The sequence below is a fragment of the Anser anser genome, assembly GCF_964211835.1.
Source record: "Anser anser genome assembly, chromosome: Z".
In the NCBI taxonomy this organism is placed as follows: domain Eukaryota; kingdom Metazoa; phylum Chordata; class Aves; order Anseriformes; family Anatidae; genus Anser; species Anser anser.
Window position 1 is genome coordinate 48,614,912 of NC_139723.1, and position 25,893 is coordinate 48,640,804.

The 25,893-nt window shown below is 40.3% G+C and overlaps 1 protein-coding gene across 2 annotated transcripts in view; it reads right to left on the reverse strand.

Annotated features, from left to right (window-relative positions):
* The window catches only part of CEMIP2 (cell migration inducing hyaluronidase 2), a 54,761-nt gene extending 37,852 nt beyond the window's left edge, over positions 1–16,909 (reverse strand). Inside the window, exons 1-2 of one of the 2 annotated variants that reach the window (XM_083819227.1) lie at positions 16,792–16,909; positions 12,016–12,144 (exon numbers count right to left, since the gene is read on the reverse strand). The gene's annotated coding sequence lies outside the window, so the exon portion shown is untranslated. Of the gene's footprint in view, positions 1–11,140; positions 11,374–12,015; positions 12,145–16,791 lie in introns of those variants that run through there. The other variant, XM_083819226.1, reaches the window with a different exon arrangement.
* Between the last annotated feature and the right edge of the window lie 8,984 nt (positions 16,910–25,893).

Genomic DNA, 25,893 nt, shown 5'->3' on the forward strand with positions numbered 1-25,893 from the left:
CTCCTTAATGTAGCTATTTCTATGGTATCATTCACACTGTGGACATTAGTGATTTGCCACAGTGTAACAGTTTGCAACAATAGCAAATACCTCCAATACAAACTGGAAAGAATCTGGTATGGGAACACTACAGCACAAACCACTTCTGTTAGGTATTTTCACGGAGGGTTTTCACAGTTGACTTGTATTGTGTGATTAAGAAACAAGTTGAACAATGAGAAAGCTAGCAACCCCTTCTTCCCCACAGTTATGCGAAGAATGCCTAAATGTATTTCTTCTGCATGCAGAAACCCAACAAGCTCCTCATTGTTTTCCTTTGTGGAAAAGAAGCTGAAGGAGACATGCCTTCATTCCACACTGGAAGCAGCAAGAAGCATTTAAATTGAATACATAAAAACAATTTTATTTATATTCACGCTGATGCAACTTAGTCAACACTTTTTTTTTATTTGAGGAATGTGGATCCTGCAAACTCTTAACCCGCTCGCAGCAGGATTCAGTTGCTAATAAAGGTACATCAGGAACGATCCTGTAAGGAAAGTCTTGTTCCACAAACCTCAGGGTTTGTCTCATTGCTGAGATATTTGGGTTTGGACACAAATCCTGGAAACAACACGACTGCTCCAGATTTCTGTACCTACCACCAAGAACTGAGCACTACTTTTATTTCAGTTACTCATGTTATTTCTATCTTTTCCTGAAGCAGCCAGAGAGAAAAGCCACTAAAAATATTTGTCCCTGATCCACTCTAGCCAATGGTTCTAAACCACTGCACTTTTCTGTGCCTTAAGAGATCCCAAACTGCATTCAACTGCTTTCTTAAGCTTTCTGTTTAACTGTGCTGTATGGTAAGGAGTATACACAAAGCTGGTATTATTATTATTATTTTTTATTATTAACATTTCTAAGGGATGAGGGATTTTTTGAGAAGGCTGCTCAAGTTTCAGTTAACTGAAACCTAACCTTCTAAACCAAATCCTGAAGGGGATTAAGCACAAACCACATGTATTAAATCACAAAATGAATTATGAAAATAAAAACTACCAATAACGAAAACAAAAACTACCAAATGCATAAAGATCCTCTTTCTCTTCCATTAACAAAGGGAAGTCTAAGCTATGCTCTGAAGTGCCAGGCACGCTGGTGAAGAAGAAATACGACAACTGTAATCTTGTTCTGAGACATAGCAAAGGAGTCTTTTGTCTGACATGCTGCAAAATCTGATACTTCACTGTTTCAAGGCAAGAGAGTTGGTATTATTGAGCAGACTGGATTACCCTTTCATGGGAGACAATGCACCTCCAGATGTATGCAAAATGACAATAAAGGCACTGAAACATTAACTGGAGTAGCCATCCCAGAGTGCAAAACTTATGCCAAATCCTCCAGCAGTGTTTCTTGCACCTGTTTGCTGCAGTCAATTGATTTTCACCATTCTCTTCTTTGAAAAACTGTTTCCCATACCTAATTCTCTGCTCCCTAAATTCATTGCCCACTGCTTTATGACCATTGTAAAACAGCCTTCCTTCACCACGTGCTTTTAAACTCAATTAGACATCTTTCAAGAGTAAAATCTCAATCATTTCTGTCTTACAAGTAGTGTTAAAAGCTTACTACAGAACAAGATTTTCAACTAATTCAAAGGCAGTATTTATGTCTAACCAAAACAAATACCTAACCATCTTCCTGTTAAAAATAAAGAAGATTCTGATCCAGAGATGAAATTTTTTCATGGTTTGGATCCTAAACTCCATAAACTTGGCTAAAGTTTTCAGAAATGGTGTTTATCTACCTCACTGACAAACTGGCTATGTAGTGTTCATTATAATGTCAAACATGTAGAGTTAACAGGTCTTTTAACTAATCAGTTATGCTGACTAAATCCAGAATGCTTATGCAAAGCTTTACTTTTACAACATAATTTTACCACAATTCTGTCTACTAAGGCCTATTTAGACTGCTACCACTCTAAAGAAAAAAAAAAAGTCACTCATTGCAACACACTGAAAACATTTGTGTTATATTTCAAACATATTTTGTCTTATATGTTATAAAGCATTCAGCCCTATTTGCAACCCCCATTTTCCAAACTGTAAAAATTTTCTAACTACCCCATTCAAGTGGTAACACTGGTCACCCCCAAGGATGGGTTGAAAATAGACTGCAGAGGCACATTTTTCCCCATTACAAAATAAAAATAACGAAAACAGCCATAATGAGATACTTAGCACAATCAAAAATTTTACCATATAATTTTCCATTACAAGAGGAGTAACCATTTCAACACTTCCTTCCCTCTTCCTGTGTCATTTGAAGTTCTCTAGATGAATTTTATCCTGCAGAGCAGCTACTGACTTTTCTTTTAAATTAAGACACACTGATAATCTGATTCATATTGTTGACTTATTTCCACTGTGGAAGTTTTCAGATAGCATCAAACAAATGCAAGTGAAGTAGATAGCTATATAATCAGTAGTGCCCTAGAGAGTGAGGCTATTTGGTTGTACAGATACAGTTTAACCAAAACGCAGGGGCTGGGGGAAAGAAAAAAAAAAGTTTTAACGATTTAAAAACACATTTTCTTTCAAGTTCCCAACCACCTGAGTTTTTCTACATAGAACTTTTTCTTTCTCCACCTACAACTAAGGTTTCCCATTTCCCTTTGACCTGTGCCTATGTTATGCTCCTTTAAAAAAGAAGGCAAAAAAGGGTTTGAATGAAAGGAGCCCCCATACAATCAAAGCCACGAGAGCAGACTGGCCTATCTCCAGGACCTCCTAGCCCCACAGAAAAACAAGTCCTCACAAGGAGCTCCACGATTTAGGTATCTCCCCTCGGTAGCACAGCCCTGGACAAGAAAACCACAACTTTTACAACCCTACATGGTGAGTTGTGTCACTGCCATGACACGGAATTTTGTTTTGCAGCTTGCTGCAGTGATTTCACTAAAAGTTAAGTTTTTACAAAATACACAGCTAGTTGTAGAGAATTCCGTCTGCACAAACCTGATACCCATTTTTCACCACAGCTTTTACTTGGGGACATGTAAGTACGTGGTTCCAGCTAACTAATACCAGTGAAACTTCAAATATGCTGATTCAGCTAGAAGATGACAGCTGCTTCAGCCCACCATGTTCTCATTACCGCCTCTGTGCTGGGAAGCTAGACACATTTGCATGCCATCCTTCTGCAAGACCAGCACTACTCCACACAACCCAGGCTTCTGCTCATGCACCCCTTAACACCACATCGGCAAGCAGGTAAGTACTTCTCGTATTCATCAGGCCAGACAATCTAGCTTAAACCACTCTAAAAGAATACAAAACAAAACCAGTTTATTGCTCAACAGAAGCAGCAATTACCTGCAAGCTTGTTTCTGTCAACAGAGCACCTGACCTGTGCTGACAGCAAACCCCAAAGTGCCGCCGAGCAGGCTGCAACATCTCCGCTCTCCTCACATGTTCCTTCACCCCTTTCAACTTGTGCCACTACCATACACCTAAATGAACCTACATTGTCCCATACTGGCAAAAAATAGAAATGTATTCACTGTACAAAGCACAGGATAACAACTGACTCTCCTGAAGCCAGAAGAGAGTGGCATGCTTATCTGTTACTCAGGAGGGGGCTGGTTTCCTGAACAGGAACTGGATTATTCTACACCTTTCACGAGGCAGTTCAAAACATCATCTGAAACTACCCAAAAAGTGAGAAATGATTCTGTGAAATACACCAAGACATTTCACACATCTATTGTGAAATGCGTAGCACAGCAACATGTCAGATGTGCTGTAACACTCCACCATTGCATCTTCTCAAAACTTTGTAAGTAAGTAAGCTTACTTCTACATAGTGGAAATAAATCAATGCTTCCTTTTAAGTATATTTTAAGGATGCATAGTTAACAGGTCTTAAGTATTCTTAAAGAGAAAAGAAGCTAGAAGAAACCCCAAACTTTTGTTGCTGTTGGCTATTAAACACTAGCAGTTGCACGCTGACCTATTAATACAGCACTTAATCTCAGAGTATGTAACTGTCATTACGAAAAGGACCAGGAAAGGGTAAGAGAAACCCACACACATCAAGAATATTATTTCCCTTTCTAACACAGTGCCACGTTGGTCACTGCTGCTTTCTTGGCAAAGGGACTCGTCTGGTGTGAGGTGCTCAAGAAGGGTAAGAAGTCTGTACTAAAGTTCCTGAGTAGCTATAATTTCTGAACACAACGTGGTATAAACTACTGAAGTACAATGAGCACGGCCTTTACAAGCCTCCAGGTTGGCCATTAACTGCTAGGGATACCAATTTCAGGAAAATATTTCAAATGCCTCAGAAGTCCCCAGTTCAACAAATCTTAAGCTTTCCCTTAAGAAAAAAGATAGTCCCTAATAGGCACATGGGGGTGTCCACATGCTCTGCCCTGTTGTTTCACATTTTATTCCACTGCCTTGTTTTGAAATTATGCCTATTCATTGTTATAACAGGCAGCATGTTTATAGGAAACTACTTTTCCATCATGAAGTGCAAAAGCTGGAAGGAATATTTGCACAGTAAAACTAACAGAGTTATGTAGCTGTGGGAAATCACAATGTTTACAAAATCCCAACTAAATAAACTGCAAAAGCAGTAGATGACTTCTATCACACATACTACTTGCCGCACACCACCACTGAGTCTTCTCTCTCGCCTAGCAGTTTCAGAAGAAGTTCAGAGGAATAACAGCAATGGCCAGTGAGAAAAGGTTACAAATACATTACAAGGTAATAATTACAAAACTTTGTCCAAAATGAATCACACTGACCCAGCTTTTCTGAATTTGTTGTGTAGTGACTTAATTGTACTGGTTTGGGTTTTTGTTTTGTTTTTTGACACACCGAAAATGCACAAGATCAGATTGATACACAAGCACTAATCAAACTGAGGAACACATTTTCAAAAATAAAGTCTTTCCAAAGTACCATAGATCAAGACACAGAAGTACAAGCATGAATAACATCTATAGTGTAAGACAAGGTCCACAGATAAAAGCCATCTTTACCACTTGCTCTAGTAAAATCTTTTAAGCATACAAGTCCTTCTCTGGTTCAGATGTTCCAAAGCTGTTCCAAATTCAGAATTCCAAAGCTGTATACAAGTAGGAGACAGTTATATATGTTTCTGGTGATATGCAAAACAACTCAATTACTATCCATGGATTAGAAAGGATGTTGGGACAGAGGAAGGGGAAGGTAGAAAAGCTTGGTTCCCAAGGGAAGGAGACAGGTAATTTGTAGTCTGTGGAATACGCGTTTGACTGTGGGAATGAATATGAAATTATGGCATGTCAGCTGAAACCACTCATGTTTATGGCTTACGACATAGAGGAGAGCCATGAATTTAGTTCCTGGCTTCTTCTGAGGGTGTTTGGTAGACCACCCTTAAGGTTGAGGGCTGAAAAATCAGAGGTGAAGTGTCTTTTTTTTTTTTTTTCCCTCTACAAGAAGCGTTTCCTCCCTCCAGTGATAATTGGGCATGCTTTTGTCTCGTATCAGCAGTTTTTGTGAATGAGCTCTGCAATAGTCACTTGGTTTTACTCACATAATTGCCAGGAGAGCACTTGACACAGCAGATGAAATACCTAACTTTTCAGAAAGCTGATGTACAAAGTTCAGGGATCCTCGTGGTTTTGAGACTGCAGGGATACATCTGTCTTCTCTGATTCCTGGACACCAAACACTCTCCTGTAAGCACTCACCTGTTCATAACAGATGTCAAGAGACAGCTATTTTTGGTTTGCTATAATACATTTGTAACATCTTTAGATCTTGCCCTCTGAGACAAGGAAACAATAGCCAGAAGCCATGGCATTGAAATGGTGGTCCATATATTTAAAATCATGCCATAACACTTCCAGCAACTTCAATTTTGTTCCCTTTGTTTCTGTTTGACATGGTTAATCTTTATAAATCATTTACAGATTGGGGAACTCAGTTCTGTTTTCCATTCTTTGTTTAGACAATAGAATGTTTGGGTGGAGGAAATTTTTCAGAAACCTTTTTTTAAATTTGTATCCAAGTGAATCTACCAATGTTTCTATTACAGAGGATCCCACTTGGTACACCAGGAAAGACTTCACGCCTGCTGAAAACAGACGACACGAAGGGAATCATTTTTACTGTGTTTCTCATTCTCAGAAAGGAAAGCTTTAATAATTTGCACAAGAGATCAAAAGTGGAGATTCGCATTTTAATCACACATCTGTCATTAGCTTGCTGCGTGAGTCACAGCTCATTTAGGCCCCAAGCCTGTAACATGAGGAAAAATGGTCACAGGGACATTGTGAGGCTTAGTTTACAGAACACTTAGGTCTCCCACAGCTCAGCAATGCATCCCAGTACAAGCCTAATTTTAAGCAAATAAATAGCTCTGTTTAAGTCAACAGCATCTATGTGAAAGTAACTGATTCGCAGCATTCACCTGAAGAAGATGGTAGGGCAAAAAAAAAAAAGGAAAAAAACTACTACTTATCGTATTGATGATAAGAAGTTGTCTTTGCAGATATTTGCAGTATCTGGAAGAACACAAATCCAATCACAAACCACTACATCTTAGGGCTTTACAAAAAAAATCTATATAATAGTAATACACTTTCAGAGAAGTAAGGTCCAGCTCTGGCACTACTGCAAATGACTGATGAAATAGATTTTTGGCCTTCCGGAGGAGAGTAAGATTAAATATCTAATTCCTTCTAGTCCAGTATTATGGCTGAAAAGCCCTTATTAGAAAAAAAAATAAAACACATTATAAACAAATATGACAGCACAGAATGTAGAAGGCAGTGAGGAAGGTCAAATGCCACATTTAGCTTGGTCAGTAGCCACAAACATACATGCTCCAGGAAACTCCTCACTGTATTGCTAGAATCACTTAATAATCAGCGGCATATCATATTTAAATTATATCTAACGCACTGATCAGTATCATAAAATGTTCTTTTCCACAACACTATACACATTTCTTTCTTCCTCCTCCTGGTTCTTTGTACTTATGCTGGTTTTCCTTTTTGCTAAAACTCTAAAGTCTTTTTTTTTTTTTTCCCCAAACTAACTCACATTTCAGTAACTTATGTCATCCCTTGCTTTGATTACTCAAAGGATTCTCTCTGCAATTTTTTTTAATTGTGCATCAGCTACAAAGTAGACAATGCTGCAATGCTGGTTGAGAAGTTGCCATCCATCGGCTGCATTGGTGTAGCTGCACACCCACATTCTTTCAGAGTTGCCTTGCATTTCTATGAGCCAAGGAGTTTGCATTAAGAGATGATTAAGCTAAGAATTCCAAATCACATCCACTGACCAAGCAAATGTGACATCAGCACCTCTTAGCTGTTAGATCCCCCAGAAGATTCTTCATCCTGTAAAAAGATCACTAAGAGGGTATATGACAGAGGTCCATGCAGTCAGCAGCAGCACAGAGAATACAAATGACTCTTCTAATGGGGGGAAAAAAAAAAAAAAAAAAAGCAGATGAGAAGTTTTTGAACTTGATTCAGTACTGGATGAAGAATTTGTATAGGTTCAGAAAGCAACAGAATTACAGATGAGAAGCCAGTCAAGGATTGTTACACAAAGAATAGCTTAGAAAGTCCTTGAGATTCAAATTGTTGGAGGCTGGAAGCAGTAGTATCATTATGTAATATCTTTACCAGACATCTATTACTCATCACTGTCAGACAACAGGTAATTGTCTGGACACTTTTTCTGCCATTATAGGGCCATTCTTCTACTAAGCTTTAAAATCTCATTCAAACACCTTGTGCCCCTACTTTTCCAAAAATCACCTCTTGCTCTAAGGGCAAAAAAAGCCCTTAGCTCAGCCATTGTAATTGTCTGTTGATATCACAAGCATAAAATATAACTACCTGATGTCCTAAATTAACATGTCAGACTGGTAAATGGTAGCTGAAGCATGGGAACAGCTTCAATACTGCTACAGGATCGGTGGCCTCCAGCAGAAGGGTGGGGTAAATACCAGCTAAATCTGTGACATCCCAAAGCTCTACAGCTAACAGTCTTGCTACTGGTACAAGCTGAAGGGGTTTCCAGAGCTAAGCTAATGCACAGTAACCTGAATACGTCTGGATGCCAGCTTTTTAAGGTATCACAGGAGTCACAGAAATACATGAGCTGGGAGCCTGGTGAATAACATACCGTAATTTAAATTACCTGACATAAAATTTTTCCAAGGGACAATTTTTGAAAAGAAAAACATTCTTTATCACTTCCCATCTGTAAGAATCACAAGCAGAAATGGGATGTCAAATGGGATGTGTAAGAACAGAAGCAAGTCTCCAAAATGCAAAACAAAGACTTCTAAGCCACCATTAAGTATGCACTCTGCTGAGCTGCGCTCATATTTGGGATTACTGTGGTAAATTCCTTTCTAGAGAACTCCAAGAACTTTGCACCCAGCGGCCAAGCTTTGCAGTGTGCTGCTAGGTAGAGCTAGTCATTTCACATGACTACTCTACCTTTTTTTTTTCAGTCCCACGTGCCAAAAAAGATAGAAGAGCTACTAGTATGTCCCTTTTTGTTAATGGATTTCACAACAAAGGAAGAAAATCAGATACAGGTCTTAAAGCATGCATTCTCTTCAGATACAGGTCTTAAAGCATGCATTCTCTAACGTCTTCAGTATTTCCTCTCCATATTGGCAAATTCAGCACTTTTTCTCCCTCACATCTTTCTTCAAGGTATATAGTTTTCTACTCCCTCCCCATTTCCTTTCCCAGTATTGCTGCTCCAGGAAAATACTTCTGTGGATTTCTGAATCCACATCTACAAACAATTCATTCCCATTTGTCTTGCCAAAAATATCTCCACTAAATCAACACCGAAATCCTTTTTTTTTTGTAAAAATAAGCTCAGAATGGCTTAGAATCAGAATGACTTAGAATCAAGATTAAGCATGACTTGATTCAAAACAAAAAACTGTAATTTAAACGTTACAGATTTTAATCTTGTTTTGACGTACACTTTAGACAATTCCAAAGAACTGCCTTGCTAACGCAAAGGATGAGCTTTGCCATTGTGCTCGTGTCACACAACTTCTGGCTATGCAGACAGGGAGACTGGCCAGGTGATTAGCTCCCACTGACTGCTGCCAACAGCTTTTGGGTCACAGAGCGGGGCAGGCAGGAGCTGAGGAGCAGGAGACCCCCAGCCAAGCTCCAGGGTATGGGTCTTCACGCCCACCGCCTCCCATGAGAGGCCAAACAACGCAGAGGCCTGGCGCCTGCCCGCGGAGCGGTGGCAAGGCGAGGCCTGGGGCTTCCCCATCTCCCACAGGTACAGCTGGCAGCGCTGAGCCACTGCACAACATCCCCGACATTCCCAGTGCCCGTCCTTCTTGCTTCATATGGAAGAAAAACGACACTGCTTCAACACCAAGGAGACGTACTGACTTCTTTTAGTTCATATTTTCTTGGGTATGTGGGCATCTATCTGCACCTTTCATGGTAAGGATGTCATGATCAAGAGTCTGAATCAGACTGGCCCCATGGTTTGTTCTTCAAGCTGCTAGGATTAGCAGATCTCATTCTGCCATATCTATTTTTATAATCATTCCTTAAAGGAAAAAATAACCTTTATGTTCCTCTGCCCCATGACCTGGTTTGTCAACTTGGAAGAAGTGTGATTTGTGCCACCAAATGGCAACTGTTCCAGTCATGGGACCAGTTATAGCTTGGAAACCTCTGGAGGATATAACAGGACCTGATTAAAAAAAAAAGAAAAACACATTTTTCCTACACTGGGGTCACCAACATCTGCTGTTTAGTGTGTCCACCCTCCAACAATTAGCAGTAAGTCTGATGAACAGGTTAAGAGCTCCCCATCAACCCTAGCCACTGTTAATGACATTCCTAATTAAAATAAACCTTATAGTCTGCCACCTACCTAATACCTACCTCTAGCAGCACTCACCACAGCTAACCTTCAGATCAAACGCTAAGTTTCAGAAGGCACTTTGGCAACCTCGCTTTATCAAGGACCTCACAACAACCTCCCGTTTTCTGTTCTGTTGTAGTTGCTTCCCTCTTTCTCACTCTCCCCTTTCTTTTTTTTTTCCTCCTCCTCCTTTTTCCTTCACGAATCCCATTCATAGCTGGGGGTATTGCCTGTGCTTTACACAAAACTTACTCTTCAGGGCACTTTGCCCACAACACGCTCTCTGCTGGATGCTGAACTAGCAGGGAGAGGGCAAGAAAAACAAGCTAAATATTGCTCCCAACAAGCTCGACCTGGCAGAAGACCTCACGTTGCCAGAGGCAGCGCGCAGGATCCCTGCAGACAAAGCAGCCACACGCTCTGTAAGAACAAAGATGATCCTCTCCTGCTCCTCCCTACTGCTATCCAGGGGCCGTTTCACATCAGTAATGCAGGCACCACACTCCTACAAATCTTTTGCCGTGCTGCATCAAAACCGGGCTGATGCTACCCCAAAATTTCAAGTGCTGTTTTACCCACCTCAATTAATTAGCTTTGCAGCCCGGGACGCTATTTCGTTGTCATAACGACTAAGGGATATAAAGTCCCTTCGGTTTTAAAGAGACTCCACACCACTGGTTCAACCTTTAAAACATAACCGAGGACGGCATCTCCGACACACAGCCCGGACTGAGCCGTGATGTAGCACAATTGTCACCGCACGCCCGCTTTCATTAGGAGGGCTGAGAAATACAGCCCCCATTGCTGTTGCGGGGTGGCTTTTTTGTTTTCTCTTCCCCTCTCCCCCCCCCCCACAGCCTTTGGGCAAGTACAGCGAGCCACGAGCCGGGAGGGCAGCCCCTAACCCAAACGCTGGGGGGACACACGACCCCTGCCCTGCCGCCGGCCCGAGGGGCAGCAGCGCGGCTCCCCGCACCACCTGCCGCCCTGCCCACACCTGCCGCCGGCCGCACGGACCCGGCACGGGGTCACCGGGGCCGGGCCGGGCCGCTCCCTTCCCCTCCCCTTCCTTTCCCTTCCCTTCCCTTCCCTCCCCGCTGCCGGGAACAAAAGAGGCCGGTGCGGGGCGGCCGCCCGGCAGCGCGGCCCTCTCCCCCCGCTCCCTCTCTGCCCCCCCCCAGGTCCCGGTGCCGGTGCCTCCCCCCCGCTCTCACCTGGGCCCGTCGCGTCGCGGCGGCGCGCTCAGGGCGGCGGCATGGCGCTCCCCACCCCGGACACGGCGGGCGAGCGGCCGCACGGCTGCTCGACACCCCCCGCGGCTCCCCGCCCCGGCTGCCGCCCTTACGCAACTGGCAGCGGCCGCCGACGGCGCAACCCCCCCGGGGGCGACGCTTCCCGGCCCCGAAAGGAGGCGGCTGCGCCCCTCCACCGCCGCCTCCTCCTCCTCCTCCTCCTCCGTCCCGGCCCGCCCCCGGCACGGGGAGGAGCGGGGCCGAGCCGCCCGCCCCTCGCCCCGCCCGGCGCCGCGAGGGTACCTTCGGGGGGGGGGGGTCGGCACCGCGACCCCCAGGAGCGGCAGCTAGGCGGTGGGGAGGGAGAGAGGTGCCGCGGGGTGCCCGAGCCCCCAAAATGCGGTGCAAAGGCGCAGGTGCTGGGGGGGGAGGTTGTAGTGGTGGTGGGGGTCCCTGCCGGGTGTGAGCGGCGGCAGCGAGGGGAGGCACAAACCCGCAGCAAGGGAGGGCGGCGAGAAGCGGGCGGGTACCAGCTGGTTTTCGTTCCGTTCAGGCTTAGGGAAACATAGAGAATAAAGTTACTCACGCGTTTGGGCTTAAAGAAAATAAAGGTACTTACGTGAGCCGGTGCCCGGGCAGCCTCTGACCTGGGAAAAGAGCTAGCTGGAAAATCTGATTCTGGTTTCTGCATATATACACATGCCTATACAAATGTATGGTCTGATTTGGACTACTATCAAACCAAAGCCCAAAATATTCTCGATTTTAAGGAACCGGTGCCCGCAGCTGTTCCCCAGCAAAGCACATCATCGGTCTGATGTAGAAACTCGGAGGGACTGAGGAGCTCCAGCACTTACCTTCGCTGGAGACCCGGAGCTCCAGGGCAGCCGCCCAGGTTGCTGGCTTTGATGTAGATCTGACAACGGGCTGCTCTTAAGTTTGGGACCTCCCACCGTTTCCAGTGCACTGAGGTTGGGCCAAACTCTCTACAAATCGGAAAGAAAAAAAAAAAAAAAAAAAAAAGGAAGAAGGGAAAAAAAAAAAAAAAAAAAGCCCTGATCAGATTCAAAATGCTTTGAATGAAACGGTTCCGGAAATACAGCCAACATTTTCCAACTTAATTATTTCCTTGGGAGAATTCCAGACAGCTGGGAACCAAGTGATAACTCATGCATATTCCTATAAACGCTGCCCCGTAACTTCAGTTCTAGCCATTTCTTCTTTGTTTACCGCTGAGCGCAGCCGGCCCGTGTTCGCGTGCAGCCCGAGGAGACATCTAGTGACTGAACCTCAAACTGCAAACCCAACCGGCCCGAAACCTTGGCGGTCGCCCTCGTTTCGGGGCCGAGGGGCGAGGGCTCCTGGCCACCCGCCACCGCCCAGTGGCCACCATCCATCGAGGAGGCCGATTTCAGGCCGCCCCCTTCGTGACCGAGGTCTGGAGCAGCGCGGTGCTGCACAGATTTGTCTGCAGAGAAGCGGGACAGGCTGGGGCAATTCCTAACTTGCAGTAAACCACGGCGAAGGAAGCCCTTGGGTATATGAATAAGGCGTTTTCATCTCCCTTTGATCACGCCTTTGTCTTCTTTAGCTTAACTTTTTTTTAATGCCCGGGAGCGCAATCCTTTTAACACGTGCGACTGTAAATCTTTGCCTCGCTTCAACAAATGCACACACAAACTGAGCATTCACATTTGCCAGTGACTTTAGTTTTGAAGACCAAGCCAAACTGACGGCAGCTAATCTTTGTTTAATGTGAAGTTCAAATATTTCAGCTGGAAAGCAAATGTCCATTTTAAAATAAAACAAAACAAAATCTGCACTGCACTGGACATCTATTTTACACATGTACTACTGTGCTTGCCCATGAAACGCACATGCTCAATTATTAATTCAGTTGTCTATTTGGATGGGCAATTGTGTTCATACACAGTGAAACAGTAGCAAATTAATACTTGGTGTACTCTTTTTACTGAATGGACTTTTATTTTTTTTTTTAGCATGTGTCTGACATCCTGAAAACCACTTTTACATCAAAACACTCCTTCAGTTATCTTTCTTCATATATTCCTGAACTATTCCTTGAGAATGCCAAGTGAAACAGAACTGCTTATCCATTGGAAACTGCTTATCCTTTATCAGAACAGCACTGCTTATCCATTGGAAAGATATGGGTCCAAGACCAGAAAGAACCATTTACTTCTTATACGCTTCTTCAGACTGCTGATCAACATTCCCAGTCCAGGGTGTGCAAAGATCTCGTTTCAGTGATATATGGGTAGATGTTTGTTGGTACTCACTGTGTGGGGGCAAAAAGTAGAAACACTTCTACATACATGAGGTAATCCGAAGCTAAATGCATTGTGTTATATATACATATATTTTAAATGACACACACACATGCTTCTCGTTAACCTGACTCAAATCACAAATATCTGTCAACTGTAAAAACAGTAGATCAATTACAGAATGGAATTATCACCTAACAGCTACAGTTTCCAAAAGTGATGGTTACATGTGGATATAACAGTAACCTAAACCCCTAAGTATGTGAAAGATTGGATTTGCAAGATTACTTGGCTGTTTGAAATCTCGGTATCAAACCCAAATGGTGCACTGAAGCATTGCGTCTACATCTGGCATGACTTCTTCCCTCACACTGCTTTGGGTTTAAGCAGACAAATCCTTGTGTCAAAAGTATATCGCAAACCTTAAAAATACCAAAAGGCAGATTTGAAAGAGGCCATTGATGTGGTGACCATGGTCTGATGATTTCAAAATAAGTAAGGAAGCCACCTTTTGTATTTCTAAGGAAAAATAAATTCTAGTGGACTGGGGGGTCAGTGGTAAGTGTGTCCAGTTACCATTCAAAATCAGGGCCTAACTCTGAATTCCTATCCAGATCCTTGTGATTCAGAAAATTTTGCTTTTGTTGGTGTACTGCAGGTAAGAGAACAAACATACATATTTCTTTCCTTGTTAAGCCTTTCTGGCACTCATCCCGGGTACTCTGTGGTAATACCTTTTCCATATAGTAGCTGTGTTTTAAATTATCATACTAAACACATGTATTTTTAATTACCTCTCTGGGAGTTTAACATATTGTGTGGCAAAGAAAAGTGAGATTCCTGAAATAAAACAAAGGCTGCCTAGGCTGAAGAGGTTTGCTGTTGGTAAACTCCTGCTCCTCCATTGAAATGCTGTGCTTCAACCAAAGCTAGCAGCAGTTAACAAGATGTAATGACAGCTTAAAATAGAAGATGAAAGCGTTTAAATTGCACACTAGAGGAATGCTTAGATCTGTAACCAGGTTTTAGGAGGGAGTAGTTTCAGTGTGTCTTCTTGTGTCATAGTGTATTACAATTCCCCTCTGACATTTCCACCTTGTAGTCTTCCCTTCCCACTGAAGGACCGTGCCATTTTGTTAATTCACGTCAGAACAAAGCCACTTAGCACTCAGCTCTCTTTTTGCAGGTCTGTGAGAAAGTGTGAAGAAAGTCTTACTAGAGACTTCATTTATTACTACTGAAATTAATAGCACTAAAAACAGACAGCAAAAACCTGTGTCATGTGGCGAACATAACAAGGCTTCAGACTCTGCTCTGTGTGCTTCAAGGATTTCACAGACCTCCCTAAAGCTTCCCCTAATCGATCCACTGAGTTGAGTTCTATCAAAACCCTACCTTTCATTCTGCCTCTTCACTTCAGATGTTACCAACAATTTTACAGCAGAGAAACACATTGGAATTTCAAGATTCTGGGTCATATAGAGATCAGAAAGTGTTGAAAGCCAACAAGAAAAAATGAGATATTTTTTTTCTTTTGTCTTTTAAATGTTATACTCTGTAAGCAGACACTGACAGTGAACCAGCAGAATCATTTCAAAACTCCTGTTAATGATGGGAGCATAGGCTGCAATGAAGGTTGAAAGGAGGATTTGTGAACTGGGATTTTAAAGAAAGGTTGGAGACAACTATGAGGACCAAATGAGAATAGGCTGAGTAGCCAGACATATATAGCAGAAAAACATAGAGGGAAAGCGAGGGGAGGGGAGGGAGATATGGCTGTATTTTGTCTTCCATAATTCTGTAAATTACAGTTTGGAAAATACAAAATGCAAACTCATATTGCATTAATTTTTAATATCATCTCAGTAAAAGTCACAATTCTTACCAAAGCTATCCATATGCTGAGTAGTCTCACACCAAGAAGTAATTAAAATGATTTTTTTCCGCTGTGTTTGCATTTTGGTTCAATGTGACTTAAAAGATTTAATCTGACTGTCTTCTGTATTTAAATACTTTTCCATGGGAAGGCTTTTCTTTGAAGGTCTCCACCTTCCAAGTCACTTCAATATTTATTTCAATGTGATTAGGGTTGATATGTAATGCCAAAAATACTAGGCAACTGCAGTAGTAAATTTGGCTTACATTTAATGGAAACTGATTGTTAAATGAGCTACTGGTAACCCTAAGGGCTATTTGGTCCTGTCTGCCTGTTTGATCAAGAAATGGAAACAAAATGTAACCAGAAAAACTACTAGTCTAGTCAATCCAAGGAGAGTCCAGTCTGGAGTGCTGTGCTCTTAAACCAAAAGCTGCAGTCTACAGATCTTTACATATCTATTATATTTTTTTGATAATTATGGGGTATGAGCTCTTATATTTCATAATCCATAAAGCAGACTAAAAATCATTAAATGCATTATCTCCTACAAGTTGCCTGCCAGAATTTAGTGAGACTATTTGGAATATCTATGACTGTGTTTCATCTCATGCATTTAACATTATCACTTTATTGCATTTCTACATGCATAATTAATAATAATAATGCAGAACATGCATAATATTTCTGTGCCATAAATATATGTCCTGAGTTTTTGGGGGGTCTAATTTTGTGTTTAGTAGACAACAATTTTAGTTAACGTACTGAGAAATTTACAAAAGGAAGAGCAGAACACGAAACCCAGATTTCTGATCCTCACTCACATTGGCAGATATATACAATACAGCAGATACACACACACACACAAATGTGTTGTCTTAATCTTGGAGAAAGAAGGAAAGTCTGGCTTCCACTGTTGAGAAATCTATTATAAATGTTTTGCATGTATATTTAAGAATTACATATCTGATTGAAGGCACAGTATAAATATCTAGAAGTAGAAATGCTCAGGAACATCAGATAACTAAAAAGCATTCATAAATACTTCCAGAAAAAAAGGAAAAAAAAAAGCTATAACACTTATAAAGCATTCCCAAACACAAGTGTAAAAGCTGTATTTGCAGGTAATCCATTTCATCCAAGAAGAGACATATGCAGGTAAGATACTTTTTGTATCTTTGAAAAACTAACAATTAAATTGCAACCTTAGGACACCAAGGGAAGGTACATTCCCATGGCATAAAACAGAGGTTTAAAACAAAGCTTCCATCACACAGTGCAAAACAGATCTCTTGTACAATATAATTTACTATTGCAAATCTTTGTGCACAGCTTTGGGCTCTAAACTCCAATATGCATTCAGGCCATAGTCCTCAAAACTATACTCTTTTTATTAAAAAAGACTTCTCTAAAACTGCATGAAAACACATTTGATGCACTTTTTAGTAATACCATAGAATAATACTTACCTTGTATTGTATCAAAGCAACCATATGCCTACGTAAAACTGGAGGGGTTTATTTCCAGTAAATTTTCAGTTTTCTGTCAACACAGTATGTCACCAAATGGCTGACTGAACCTTTTTTCCTTTTGGGAAAGAACAAATACAAAGGCTAATTACTGTTACAGGAAAAGTTATCTGTTGGGTTCCCTGCATAGGATATCATCCTGACCTTTTGTTTTTTTACAAAAACAGGAATTGAAGTGTCTCATATGAATGACAGCCAAATGTAAAAACAAGAAGTATTTGACCATCAGAAATGAGTCCCTTGATTCTCTGATGTGCATTTGCAGTGCTGCAAAACACAGTTCATTTAAAACAACAGAGAATTCAGGTTGACATACTCAGTAATTGTAAAACACATGCCACTTCTTTGAAGTCAGCCTCTAAAACAAGACATTGTGGCGAAATGTAATGACCATTACTGACTTCAGTGAGGTTTATTCAAATAAATAAATAAATAAATTTGGACTATCTGTCTGGTGAGCAGAGGTTTGTCTAGCACAGTAGCTTGTACCAACAGTAGCTGGTGACAAGAGATGATAAGAATATAAGAAATAGTTAACTAAACATACACCAACACTTGGTTATCTAGTCACCCATCTCCCAGCGACTGGAGGCTCTGGATCACCTCTGATACACTTTCATTTTCCAGCCATTAAAAGAGCCTGTTGCTTTCTGAATTCACATAAGTTCCTAGCATCCATAATGCCTCATGACAACTTATTCTACAGCCTAACTGCTTCTTGTGAGAAATACCTCTTCTTGCCAGGTTTGGAGCTTCCACGTACTTGTTTCATTTGATACTCCATAGTTCTTACACTGAAAAATACAGTCGTTCCTTCTCCATGCCACTCATACATGTTCTTCCCTACTCATTTATTTTCCACTCTAAATACATAGAGTATGTTTCCTTGTTCCTTACATGGAAACTGTTTAATATCTCATCCTTAGCGTGCTTTATCATTCTTTTTTCCAATTTGATACATCATTTATTTTTAAGGTAATAGAACCAGAATTGCAGTAGGCTCCAGCATATGGGCACCCTGGATATAAAAATCTAATTTTTTATTCTTCTCTTCTACACAAATGAACTCTTAAGTCATTTTTCTTCTTCTAGTCACCACTGATACCTGCTTAGTAATATTCATTGTAATGCCAAGACCTTACATTCCTGAACAGCAGCTTTCTAGAATCTGTAACTGTGCACATAAATTTTACTTAGGACATCCCAACAAGTGGTAAATACCACAACCAGATCTGTAAGTTTTTAAGAAGTAACTGCTCATCAGATTAATTGCATGTTCCTGTTATGAGTCATGTAGAAAATGAAGCCAGTTAACTTAAACCTTGGTTTTATTTTGCAACTGCAAAGCAGCATAGGCAGCAGCAGCAGCTGAAGAACTGTGCCATTTTATGATCACCTTTTATTTCCTGTGATCATATGTACTTCGGAGGACTAGGAATTATACTGAGGCTCAAACATTTTCAGTGCCACCTAACTTTTAGAAATGTTTTTCAATACGGTTTATAAGTGCTGAAAGGGAAAGCTGAAAGGTCACTTACAAACTCATCCTCTAGAGAGCTCCAAAAACTCAGATTACTGAGATATACACATTCATGAACAGCTTCATATAAAGGAACAATGAAAAAATGGTGAGCTTCACAACACACCAGAAAAAAAAAAAAAGAAAAGAAAAAAAGAAAAGAAAAAGGTGTAAGAAAACAGAACTTCACTTCCCTGTTGTCTTCTCGATTGCTGTCATTTAATGTTAAGATAAATAATTAGAGGAAGAAAGTAAGGGAAAAATGCCTGATAAAGTACAAAATATGCACAAGGCAAGACATAGTTCTCAGTGTAAGCATGCCATTCTTTGTACTCTGAAGGTTAGACAACACTATAACAGGGAAGTTCTCTTCTACTGACCCCTTTAATTTTCCTTCGAGTCCTTTTGCTACCAACCTACTATTTCTCTCTACTATTTCTCTCTTGCTTTTTGGTTCCATTCCCTTCCCCCACTGCTTGTTGTACTGCCACAGAAGTACATTTGCTAAGCAAGCCAGATGTACATGTTGGACTGATACCAACATTTTATATTTAACTTCTACCTCCACAGAATTTAATGGAGTAAGCTGCATGGAGCAAAAATGAACAAACAAACAAATAAAACAACAAAAACCCCACACCCAACAGCTGTGAACATACTACATGTTTATATACAATGCATCCCAAACTCAGACAGCAAAGATTTTTTAGAAAATGACTTCTCAATTGAAACTTCAGGCTGAACATACAGATAACAGCATGTATCTGTCATGGCAATTTTCTTCCTGTCTGAATTAGACAGACCGGAGACATTATGAAGATGAAAAAGGTAGCCATGACTTAAGCCAAGCACAGCGAAAAGAATGCTAATTGGGGTCAAAAAAAAAAAAAAAAAAAAGGAAACTACACTAAACTAAACTAAACGAACAAACAAACAAAAAAACAGCACCACACACAACCAAGTCTTTAAATGATCTGAGGTAACGTCTGCACAGCAACAGATACCGAGAGCAGAAAGGGTCCTGCTGGCTTCACGTATCGCGCAGACTGTCTGCTGGACCAGTTTGGCCGCTGTTTTCCAGTACACGTGGTGTTTTGTAGCATACATTTATATTGATTATATGTGTAAGGAATCACAGATGGTGAACCTTACTCCGTGCTGAGCAACAAAATGATCAGACCTTCCCATGGATTCAGACTAACTCTCCAGTGAGGCCTGAGCAACATACCAGTTTCCTGCTGGCCCTTGCTGCAGAGACGGTTTCATGCAGGCGTTGGACTAGCCTTCCTCCTGGATGTGAACCAGAGCCGTGCTTTAATCCTAGAGAATGAAAAACAAAGGAGTCAATAAATGAGCTTGTTAAACAAAACAAACTTGTAAATGGGTGTGATGAGAGCTACTTTCTAAAAAGGGGGTGTTCTTCAGCAGGCTTGATCAGAACAAGAAGCTGTCCGAGACTGGGTAAAATTTGGGTCCTCCCCTTGAAGTGCACCATGGCTGGAACATAAACCCTTAGAGATTCACAGTCCAGCCAACAGAAAAGGGCAAAGAGCGAAATACTATTGTTTCACAATGCTGTGGATGCTTTTAGGTCAAATGTCTTCCTATGCACAAATAATTGCTTATTCCACAACTACAGAGATCATAATCAAGTTTGTTCTTTTAGTTCATCTCACTTATCTAAAGCTTAACACTCTTGATATTGCTGTTTCAACTCATATGCTTTTCAGGGCATAACCCCCCTCCACCACCCAAATCCTACATGTACATTGTTTAGCAACTTCATCTTTGTGGTGTGATTGATTAAGTATGAAAATCATAAAAACAAAATAGGAGAAACAGTGTTGGGAATATTTTTAATTAAAAATAGATATATGTAAGTAAACTCTTCTTTGCCTTTTTTTTTTTAAAGCTAATTTTATTTTGGGTACTATCCAAGGTCATTTTAATTGAAAGAATGTAGAGTAGAAGCATTTTCCCTGTTTATTTTGCATTTTTGGTATTAGATTATGTCCACTGAGCTTCACAATTGTTATTGTATGTCACAAGTAACCAGGGAGAGACAACACTTCTTCAGAGTCAGAGAAATGTATCTATAAATCATAGATTGACTGAAGGACAGGCAGTATAGAAATCACTTTCAATTTAGAAACATCCTCCTCAAAGCAAGGTAACAAATTAAAGTGATATAACAGGCACAAATGTTTTTGCATGCTGTTATTTCAGAATATCACTAAAATTTAAGCAGTACTATCTGATCTATTTGTCCTGTAGAGTGAATACTCAGTAACATGTTGCTACATACAAAAAGCCTAAAAGACTGTTCAGTAATAACGACATTTTTTTTTTTTTGAAATGTATGCCTCATTAGGACTTCCAAATTCAAGCTTTTATTTATTACCCCCCCCTTTCCAACCCTTCTCTGTCCTGTGTCCCTCCCTCCCCCGCTCCCCCCAAACTTTCCCCAGTCCCCAAAGGGATGCTATTTTATTTGATGTATTTACCTGTGAAGTATTATACAAATATATTCAGGCTGTCTTAATATCTGCCTTGGAAGGCCTGCAGCTCTACAATTAAGTTTCTCAATACAGACTGCATATCAACTTAATGACAGAGATTGCTGACTGGTAAAACAAAAGGTCTGAGATGTGAATGGCTCCTGTATGTCTCATTGGTGCTAATCCTGGAGATCATTAATCACATCTTAAAGGGAAATATTAGTGATTACTCCGATTACTCCTAATTGGTTCCAGCAGAGAGGGGAAAATAAATAAATTAATTAATTAATTAATATGGCTGATATCTGGCCATCACGGTTTGAAAGTACCATATTCCAACCCAGAACCGGAGTGAAGCAGTGCCTTGTGATCTGGAATTGCTTGCCTGGAGAATGTGGCTGCTTCCTCCCTTCAACAGGATTTCACTTCCACCTTGATATACATGATGTCCCTTGCACTCACCAAATTTTCCAGTGTTTCCTCAATGAGAAAGAAAGCTACCCGAAACTTCATAGGAAGCCAATTTCTTTCTTTGGACTACTCTTGAGTTAGAAACTGAATTAGAGATGTATTTAAGATCTGAACAGTACTGTCAGGTGAAGGCCATTATTGTTTCAGGGCCAAGTAATAAAAGGACATAAAAGGACACTGGAGAAAAAAAATAAATAAATAAAATAAAGGGACATAGAAGTCAGCTTAGGAGAAACTTCTTCACAGCTTAAGGCTCTTCTTAATATTTAGATAATGCTAGAACAGAAAAACATCTCAGTATGGACCTGGTAAATTTAAAGCATGAGAGGGCTACATTTAATGTCTGATCAACACTTAGTGATATGTTTGATACTTCAGTTGTAGTACTGAAATCTTCTAGATTACAAATATCCTAAAGTCAGAGAAGTCCTGGGATCAGTGAGGCCAAAGCTGTGATCTTCCCTGCCATGTAACCTAATGCAACCCATCAGTTACGACCTCAGGCACGCGCCAAGACCTCCAAGCCCCAAGAATGCAGAATCTCAGAAATGGTTGTGCAAATAGGACCACATAAAGAAAAGTGCAAACTCAAGTGCATCTAGTATTTGGTGGAGTCAACTCCCATGCCTCTTTCATCAGCTTGAAGTTTCAACGTTTGCCTTGAAGACTCCAGACTCTCTGTTCTCTCTAGAATACTATAGTTACACCAGAATCTATTCTTTAGTTTTTCAAATAAGTATTTTTAGTGTGTGTTGCAGCTGGTGCTTAACAATATAAGTTGAACATCCTTTGAAAGTTCAAAACCCAAGAGGTAAATCAGAAGTACTAGATTTGGAATAGTTTGTCTTGAGGGAGAGGGATAAACTCAGGACTTTTTGTGGTTCAACATATGTTTTTGATATACCGGATAGGGTTGGGCTTGAATTCACTAGCTCTTCCTTGTTGAAAAGGCCCATAAACATCCTCAGGGAAACAGATCTCTTATAAAACTTTACAGAATGCATTCTATTTGGAACTAAATTCCAGACGCTATCTACACTCAGCTCTATAGAAAACATTTAAAAAAAATGTCTAATTGATAGTATCATTTCTATTTCACAATACAGCATTGTCTTCCTATCAATCTGCTTGTATCCTCTCACAAACAGTATAATCATTAAAGACTACTTAAAGGGTAGCAGATAGCTAACAGGATACAGACACTTTTATCTTTGAGTTGACTTCAACTGCTTCTCCAGCATTTGAAAAGAATGATGGATTTGTGTTTATAAAGTGAGTTAAAAACAAAGTGCAGAGGAATTGCTTGATGCCAGCATGGGGAAGCATACTGAAGATTGGCAATTTTCTTGGTCCAATACTATGATAACCAGTGTCTGTCTTGCAACAGTTACTGAGTTCATATTCTCAGCAGAAGGGTCAAGCTCAGGAAGATTTAATACAAATTTTGGGATTTACCAGTTCTGGTCCTTGAGTCATTAACAAGGACAGTCAATATTGCTGATTAACGTTGTCCAGAAAACCTGTAAAATGAAAAGGAAGTCAGGAAAAAAAAGAAAGAAAGAAAGAAAAAGACAGCCACACTGACCTAGGAGTACATACTTGAAACATAAGTATAAATTCATCTAAAGAGAGTAATATCATTTGCCAATTTTCCTGCTAGCATAGATAGATGTTTATATATTCCTACAGCATTCAAAGCCAGAGCCTCCCCATTGAACAGTATCAGCTAGACTGTCTATAATAAAGTTTTTTCATCCTAGTATGTTTAATGTATTAATATCTAGCAATTAGGGTATATGCAGCAAAGGGCGTAACCAAAATTAGAATGCTTTTAGCTGTAATCTCATCTAAAAATAACTTTAATAAATTCATTGTTTTAGCATGTTTGTATCTCACTGTCAATGTTTGCTGTTCATTAGTGCACAGAATTGCTGCTTCTAGGCATAATAAAATGTATATCAGTAAAAAATAAATGTAAACATTATTACACAGAAATGAAGAAGTATTATTTAAACAGAATTCTCTGTCTGCTTACAGCTGTTACCTACCCATAACCTTTATTACATGAATTTCCACAGGAAAGCACATGGAAAGATAACATAATGAAGGCAGGTGTTTTCAGGCATACAATTCTCAAGAAAACACAGTATGATTTATCATTGAAGGTTTGAATTTCCCATTAATATGTAACATTAAACACATTAGAAATTTAAAATACAACACATGTAAACAAAGTTACCCCTGAAGCAGTTAGTCTAATCTTATCTGGGCAACTGGAGCTTGATTGCAGGTCTGCTTCAAAGGGCTTACAAAACCCACTTTGATTTACAGCTTCTACTTCGGGAAAAATCTTTTAAGAATATAAAAGGCCCAAACAGATTAAAATTCTCAATGTCTTCAGCAAATACTTTCAGGTCTAATTAGTTGTAGCAAGACTGGAAACTTCAAAATCATGGCAACTGCCTTCAGAATGGTTTGTCTATGTTTTTGGAAAACTGTAATTTTGGTCCTTCTAGCTAGTACAAACAAAATAAGAACCTAGAAAATTCAAATATGGTCAGACTGAATGACCATATATTTGTTTTTCTATTGTACTAAATAGCTATATTAGAATCAGTTCCTGTGCAGGACTGCAAACACCCAGATTCCATTTCCATGAAGAGCCAAGACAGCTCTGTACCTTGTGATATCACCAAGGCCACCAGAAATGTCAACAATAACTTTGCAGAGACCTCATTATAGAGCTTAAAACATTTTGTTACAGTGCTCTCCAATGGTGTCCAAAGTAGTGGGGGTAGAGGTACATGCACGCTAGGGGTTGTGCAGGACAGTCCACTGTGGTATAGGAAGAATATATTTTTGTACCATTAATAAATAAAATTAAATAAATTTAAAATAGTGCAAACATCATCTTTATCTAATCTTTTTAACTTGTGTATATTTTTATAATGTACATAATATTCTAGTATAGCCGTGCATTTATGTAATTCATAAATTAATAGATACATGTATCAGGGGTGCCTGCTCAAAATAAAATGTTTTAGAGTTGCATGATCCAAGATGCTTGGAGACCACTGGTCTACTCATAGTACAGTAATGGTATCAATGAAAAAAAAATGGAGGACTTGCTGTCATTAAAACTCTGTTTTGGTTGTTTGCTTGATTTTTAATCAGAATCAAGTACTCTCCCAAGGACATGTGACAATGCACAAGAACTGAGAAAAAAAAAAAAGTAAATCTGTAGTGTTTATTCCCCTCCTCTCTTTTCTGCCTCTTTTTATTTTTCCATTTTCCTACTTCCTCTCTGTTTACAGTTATATTTGGCACTTTTCTGTCCTGTACATTTTCCCTCCCATTTAGACTAGTTCAATTCAAAAAAAAAAAAAAAAAACACTTTACTTTATAAAGCCAGAGCTCATACTTCCTTTTGTCTTTGTATTTCCTTTTTCTCATTTTGTCTAGTTCTGCCACAATCTCTCCATATTCCCAGTGTCTCCCCTTTTTTTCTGTCTTTCTACCCTTTTTTCCCCTCCTTTACCTAACCACAAACCCCCTTTATCTTACTTGCAGAGCCATCATTGGGCCTTCCCATTGTCCGTTTCCCTCAGCCTTAACCTTTTTCTTTTCCCCGCTGGGACCTTACATTTTCCACATCCTCTCTTTCCTGTTATTTTCTTTTCCCATGACAGGAGGGAAGAGAAATACTTGGGAGTAGAGACATGCCTTTGTGGTGTTCTGTTTCCTCTAGCCTTCCGGCTACCCTTTCTCTTGGCAGCAAACCTCCCCCAGCCAGAGCAGCAATAGCTGACCACGCGCTGCAGCAAGTCCCTTCCTGCCTGAGGTCCTCTGCACCACCAAAATGCGCAATGCAGCGCACCGCCAGTGAAGCCTGATCCACTCCTGGCAGCAGGTTGGGAGGTTTCTGGGAGGATGCCCTGAGTCACGAAGCACTGAAACCAGCACGGGGACAGGCAGACAGGGCACAATAGGCAAAAAGAGGGAGCAAGTAACAACACACGGTGAGAAACCAGGTATGTGCCTGTGAGCAGCAGCTGAAGAATGAGACAATTCAAAGAAAGGCTTTCTATACTCACAGGTGGCAATTACATGCCAGGGCGTATTATTTCAATTATAGTGTTACAGGAGGAATCATTACAATTAGCAGTCTGGCAACATGCAACTTAGTAGTCAAAAGTCACAGCATCTTGAAATCTGAAGTTACTTATATAGTTGCTTCACCACTGCTGCCATTTTCAAAAAGTCATTACTCCAGGTGTTTCCACATACAAAATGTCATAAGAAATTATCAGCTACAATGCAATGTAAGCAATAAAATATTAATGTAGATACCGAGGGAAATATATTTCTTAGAATAAAGTCAAAATAAAGGGTCACTATAGAATTATATTTACACACACCTTTGACTAAAAGATATCAAAATGTTACAGTATACACCAGATAACTTCACTGGTGAATATTTAAATTCATCCTCAAAAGATGTGCAGACACATGGCTTTATTGCTTTAAAAAAGTGTTAAAAAAATCTAAGTGTTT